This window comes from Salvelinus namaycush, chromosome 4 (assembly GCF_016432855.1).
Source record: "Salvelinus namaycush isolate Seneca chromosome 4, SaNama_1.0, whole genome shotgun sequence".
Taxonomy (NCBI): Eukaryota; Metazoa; Chordata; class Actinopteri; order Salmoniformes; family Salmonidae; genus Salvelinus; species Salvelinus namaycush.
The window spans coordinates 76,182,383-76,188,947 of NC_052310.1; positions in this window are offsets into that span (position 1 = coordinate 76,182,383).

Below are 6,565 nucleotides of genomic sequence, written 5' to 3' on the forward strand. Positions count from 1 at the left end.
CATTCACTTTCATGGAATGGGTGGCTGAAACCACACCACCAATGAGGCACGAATATGACTGCATTGAGGCATACTGTATGTCACTGTGCTTCTAAGGCTATATGCACCATGCCACTGCTTACTTCATTTGTTCATTTAGCAAACAAGACAGCTCATCATCTAGTGCCTTTATCACAGTCAACACACCCATATTTTAATATTAATTAGCTTTAAAAATGAAACATTTTCTCTCAGCTTCATGGCAAAATGTGTAGAATAGCATAAGATTAGCTATACAACTGCAAATGTTCCTCTTTGCCCCATGGCACAATGTGTAGAATTGCAGGAAGTTAGTTGTTTCCCCCCATCATTAAGTAATATAATTTGAAGGTAACAATGCACATTATTACTGGGTCATGTTGGGCCTTGGATCTTATTGTGTCTGCACCCAAGTCATCATGTAGGTCAAGTGATCATCTTATGATATTAGAGGGGTTCTGGTGTGGGATGGAGTGCTTTACCGTGGAGTGTCTGTAAGAACACTACCCTCCGAGCACACTATGTCATTTCAACATGGATAATTGGGTAATATTTGGTTGTGACTTTGATCAATAAGATTACAACCTATATTCATCCACTCAAAAAGACAGACAAAGTTAGTTGAATTTCCAATGTGTTATCACTGTTTTCAATCATCTAAAAGCACTACCAAATAAAATAAAAAAAATCTAAGTTAAAGAATAAGACTAAATAAATCAAACTTTAAATGCACTTTCAATAAAGTGTTGATATGATTTAGTTCTATTCTTTTTTTGATTTTGGTTGAGATGGTGATGTGAATCCAACATATCAATGATTAATTTGTAGACATGCTAGAATTAAAGCCAGACTAAGTCAGTAGCACAGATGTAACTATCCAAGACATCTGCTGGGTGTCAATCTGGCGTAGGATATAGGTAAGAGCCCATTCAGTGATAAAGCTCTCTTTGCTCAGAAAGTTAGTGAGATGTCTTGGATTGAGGTAAGGGGATCTCTATAGCTTCTTTCCATTCGACTGGAACGATGCCCTCTTGTAGAGATAAGTTAAGAACGTCAGCCAATGGTCCACGCTCAATTCATTTGCAAACTCCTTTATTAGCAAACTCCGTTAAACGTTTCAGGTTTTCAACTTCTGTAGCTTTTTGTAGACTTCCCAGGGTTGGACCGTTGGAGCAGGACATGCTGGTAAAAAGGAGGGCAGCAGTGCTGGGTTGATGGGTGGTAGGGACTGTTTTACTTTTGATAGTGTTTTGTTCATTTAATTTGCTGTACCATGCCTATCGTCTGGTCTAAGACCCTCTTTGTGGAAGGTTGCCTCAGTTTGGGAGAGGATGGCTAAGTCTTTGATGTTCTTATGCCACTGGGCATAATGAAACAGCATTCACTGTTACTTAACTACTCTATTGTTTAGTCTACATTAGGCTTTATAAATCAATTCTAGAATATAATAATGCTTCTATAATTGCCTCTCTGAGTTGCACAAAATAAATAGGCTGTTCTTTAAGTGAGTCACATTATACAGTAACACCATGCATTTTAGAAGATCATTTCAATTGCCCTCCATTCAACAACAGGCATGATTCACCAGTTGCATTTCCCGGAATGAGAAGGCAACATGGTTTTGATGCCTCCCAGTGGAGGATTAGAGCAAACATTTGTTGCACTTCCCATCTCTCACAAGGTGAAACTGCAATGTCCACTGGCAATGATACCTCATACCCAGATATTAGACTACCAGTAAAGTGTGATGGAGGGGCTTGAAAACACACATGGCTCTTATTTATCTCCAGTGTAGACAAACTCTCATTCCCATTTTATATCCAAATTATTACAAACACCCCCTGCAAATAGAGATAAAATACAAAGCAATTCTGTTAAAGGTGGGAATACTTCATATTTTGTTACAGCTTAACAATTGGCCAACTTGGCTCAGAGAAAGTATTGCATATATCCCATATGCCAACACATGTTTTTGTTTCAGATCCCTGAACTACAACTAGCCAATGCTTAGTGATTTGTAAGATCAGAATTACCTTCTATCTTTCAGGCTACATCAAGGTTTACCAAGGAGAACCCTAAAAAATAGAACAACCAACAAATTACAGAAAATGTGTGACAGAATTAAAGCCTCTGCAGCTTTAGAAGTAGGCAGCAATAGCCACTCTTCATATTTATTATGGCAATTAAGAATACTTCAATTATGGGATATTTATAATGGAATACTGTATGTTAAATATATTTAAAATGACCTAAAACAACATATTGTGTAAAGGTGCTGAAGGCTGTGCCCAACAGAGTGATAATGATCTTGCATGGCATCAAAACATGTTCCTACATACACACACCAAGCCCACTTTTCCCAGTACTTGATAAAGCATTTAAGTAACCACTTATGTTACAAGAAACATGTGATATGACACATGACGTGTCATTCGTCCTCATTTACAAAGTCGCAATTTTGTAACCGGGGACAGTGGCTATCTATGTGGCAAAGACACTAGGAAACGTACAATAAATGATTCAATATTACTACCTCCATCTTTGAAAAATCAATGTAGCAACTCAGTTTTCCCCACCCTGCAGCCTGGTCAGCGTGAGCTGACAGTGACAGCAGCACGCTTGCGCAGTATGTCCACTGGCTCGGAGTCGGTGCTGAAGTTGGGCGGATGGAAGAAAAACACCGCCGATGGAGATTATAAGGCAGGATGCATCTTTACTGTGCGATTTAACAAGCATCAACATAAAACACGTATAAATGAACCACTACAGAATACTGACAACCAGAATTAAAAGGGTAAGATTATGGATATTCTTCATTCTTCTGTTAAATGTCCCACGAGCTAGCACTAGCCATGCTAGTCTCATAGCTAGCTGCCGCCTCTTCTTCGCAGCACAGAAAATTAGATAACGGTCTAATGTTAGCTAGCTATACAGAAATTGGGGGTTATTCTTATTTTTGTTGATGCGACAATAAGGCACTATCGTAGTATTCTATCAGTTTTGCATTATCATGCGGTGTCTTGCCAAGCAGAATCAGATTGTCTTTGCAGCTAACGTTACATGCAATGTTTTAGCTAGCTAGTTAGTGCAGAATCACAGCTGCAGATGCTTCGAATCACAGAGAACCACGCAAAACACCCCAGAAGCTGCAGGCAAGGACAGCTATGATGCGAATGTTTTAGCAAATTATGGCAAGCATGTTATATGCTTTTAAGTGTATTTAGTTAACTAGCTCTAAAATGTACGATTTTACCACTGCTCACTAGCTAACTATGTCATACATTTCAATTGGCAGCGAGTCAGTTTACTTGGTATTGCTGAACTAGGCTACCGCTCCTGCCTGCCGTTTTCCATATGGAATATAAAGGGAGAACCTCAATTGATCCTCGATTACTCGCGTCCTTTCCACCTTCCTCTCCTCGGCTCATTTTGAAAAAGGTCAAAGGTAATCCAGGAGAGGTTGTGAAGAGAGGGAACTTGGAAACATTAGAACAAGTCATTAGAAATGACTCCTCCACTAGCACATCATCAGGAAAATTACGTTTACAGAGGTGGAATGCCAAAATACAAGTGGTAAAAATAAATGCGGAGGTGTGCTAGACATTTCACAATAACAGCACTTACAGTTGACCAGGGCAGCTCTAGCAGGGTAGAAATTTGACTGACTTGTTGCAAAGGTGGCATCCTATGACAGTGCCATGTTGAATTCACTGAGCTTTTCAGTAAGGCCATTCTACTGCCAAAGAGAGGTCCATACAAAAATGGTTTGTTGAGATCATTTTTGGAAAACCATCGAACACATTTGGGATGATATAATATGTGTATCTTACGTTGATTGTGAAGCTGCATCTCAGTGCTAGAGGAGTCACTATAGACACCCTTGTTCGATTCCAGGCTGTATCACAACGGCCGTGATTGCGAGTCCCATAGGGCGGCGCACAATTGGCCCAGCGTCGTCCGGGTTTGTCCGGTGTAGGCCGTCATTGTAAATAGTAATTTGATCTTAACTGACTTGCCTAGTATAATTTAGGTGAACTATCTCTTTAACAAATTGACAATTGAATTAGATAGAGCACTAGCCTAATCTTTGTATCGGTGCCATTATGGCAACTGTGACCGCATGGGCGGCGACATTGAGGCTACCTCCATTTTTTTAAAGTAGTTTTGTGCGTTTCAAAAAGCATAAAGCTAATATTGGTGATTTACCTCCACCTGCAGTGCTGGAAACCTGACAAATCTTCTGTATCATTCATTTACTGTGGCCACTAGATGTCGGTAATATAGCTCAAAGCCATTTACTATCTAGGCAAACCAATTTAAAGAAGGCAATGCTATGATCATTGACTGATCAAACCATAAGAATCCCAACACAGTTAACTACTTTAAAATGATGGCAATGTCCATGCTAAAATTGATTATATCCATCTAGAGTCCTATATATATCTCAATGGTATTGACACTCCTACAATATAGCGAATCCGTTTCTGCGCCACGGAGGATAGAAGGACGGCGGAGCCAAGGAGAGGACGGACTTATGCCCAAATTGAGAAAAGGCCATAGGCTATCACACAAACAGCCATGATGTAAAATTGCCATGCATTCATTCCAGTCTAGCTATTTAATTGACAGGTACTGTAGTGATGATGGACTATACCATGTCAATTTCCTGGGAAAGTCAACCTGATCATGCAAAATAAAAAGTATTTTAAAAACATTCATAATTATCCTTAATGTCTAAATGTTGGAGTACAGACTTTATTTGACCAGTTAAAGTAGAAAAACTGCATGCATTTTGGACATTACGGAGTAGGAAGCCAAGTCTCAAATACGTTTTTTCAGTCAGTCATATTTCATGGCTTGCCTGAAAGGGCTCACAGAGCTTGTTTTTCCACTCCCAGCTATCCACCAGTGTGTGTTATGAAGTTGAGATGTTAATGAAGTAGGGCTGACCCCATCTAGTCGATTGTTTGGTTGATAGGCTGTTGGTCAACAGATTTAAAAAAAATAAAAAAAATAAAAAAATAATAATAATAATAATTGTGGAGTAGACACACTTTTTTTTCATGGCACATGAGACCTTAGCCTTACTTGTGCCTGGATGTTACAGTCCATCACTCGAAGACTGGCATCTGCCAAGTAAGACAGTATTTGCCTTGGCACGCAAAGCAATTTGATAAAGTTGATAAAATAAGTGAAATTGCATTTGTTTCAAAATTGGGTTTGTTTTCCATAAATAGCTACTGCTTTGGACATGACACCATTTGTGAGAGTATTCCTTAGGCCTACAGTATGTGTGAAAATAATGTGTCTTTGAAATGTCAGGTCAAGTAGAAGGGGATGCACAAGGTGTGTCTAATGCACTCTCTCCCACCAATTCATGCGCACCAATTCAACTTCATTGTGTGAATTGTATGCTCTTTGATTGTTAGTCTATCAATTCCTCATCACCAGTAGTACATTTACTGTTAATCCCCATCATTTCTAATCTACAATGTGTGTTTGGTTAGTGTCATTTCTGTTAATGCATTCCTTATATTATTATACCAGTATTTTGCGGTTGTCATTGTCGGAGTGGACATGTTGTTTACAGAGCTCACAACCTATGCTACACTTGTGAGGAACAAGTTTTAGTTTATTTCATTCCATTTACTCATTGTCTTTTGTTTGAAGCGCTCCTGTCAGTGTTGAGCAAGGACACGCACCTGATTTATGCATAGAAGTAGGCATAGGCTACCTAGACCGCAAATGTATAAATGTGCCCATTTGGGGATCTACTTTTACATTTAGCAGATGCTCTTATTCAGAGCGGTCCTCTATTGGGAATGAGGAGAGGTCCTGGGGATGTGAGTCCTTTGTTGGGACTGAGGAGATGTCCTGGGGATGTGAGTCCTCTGTTGGGACTGAGGAGAGTCCTGGGGATGTGCAACAGCATGTTATTGTTAGTGGAACATTTTCTTAGGCTACCGTTTGGGTAGTCCCACTCTTCACATACAGTACCAGTCAAACGTTTGGACACACCTACTCATTCCAGGGTTTTTCTTTATTTTTACTATTTTCTACATTGTAGAATAATAGTGAAGACATTAAAACTATGAAATAACACTTATGGAATCATGTAGTAACCAAAAAAGTGTTAAACAAATTAAAATATATTTTCTATTTGAGATTCTTCAAAGTAGCCACCCTTTGCCTTGATGACAGCTTTGCACACTCTTGGCATTCTCTCAACCAGCTTCATGAGGTATTCGCCTGGAATGCATTTCAATTAACAGGTGTGCTTTGTGGAATTTCTTTCCTTCTTTATGCGTTTGCGCCAATCAGTTGTGTTGTGACAAGGTAGGGTTGGTATACAGAAGATAGCCCTATTTGGTAAAAGACCAATTCCATATTATGGCAAGAACAGCTCAAATAAGCAAAGTGAAATGACAGTCCATTGCTTTAAGACATGAAGGTCAGTCAATCCGGAAAATTTCAAGTGCAGTCGCAAAAACCATCAAGCGCTATGATGAAACTGGCTCTCATGAGGACTGCCACAGGAAAGGAAGAC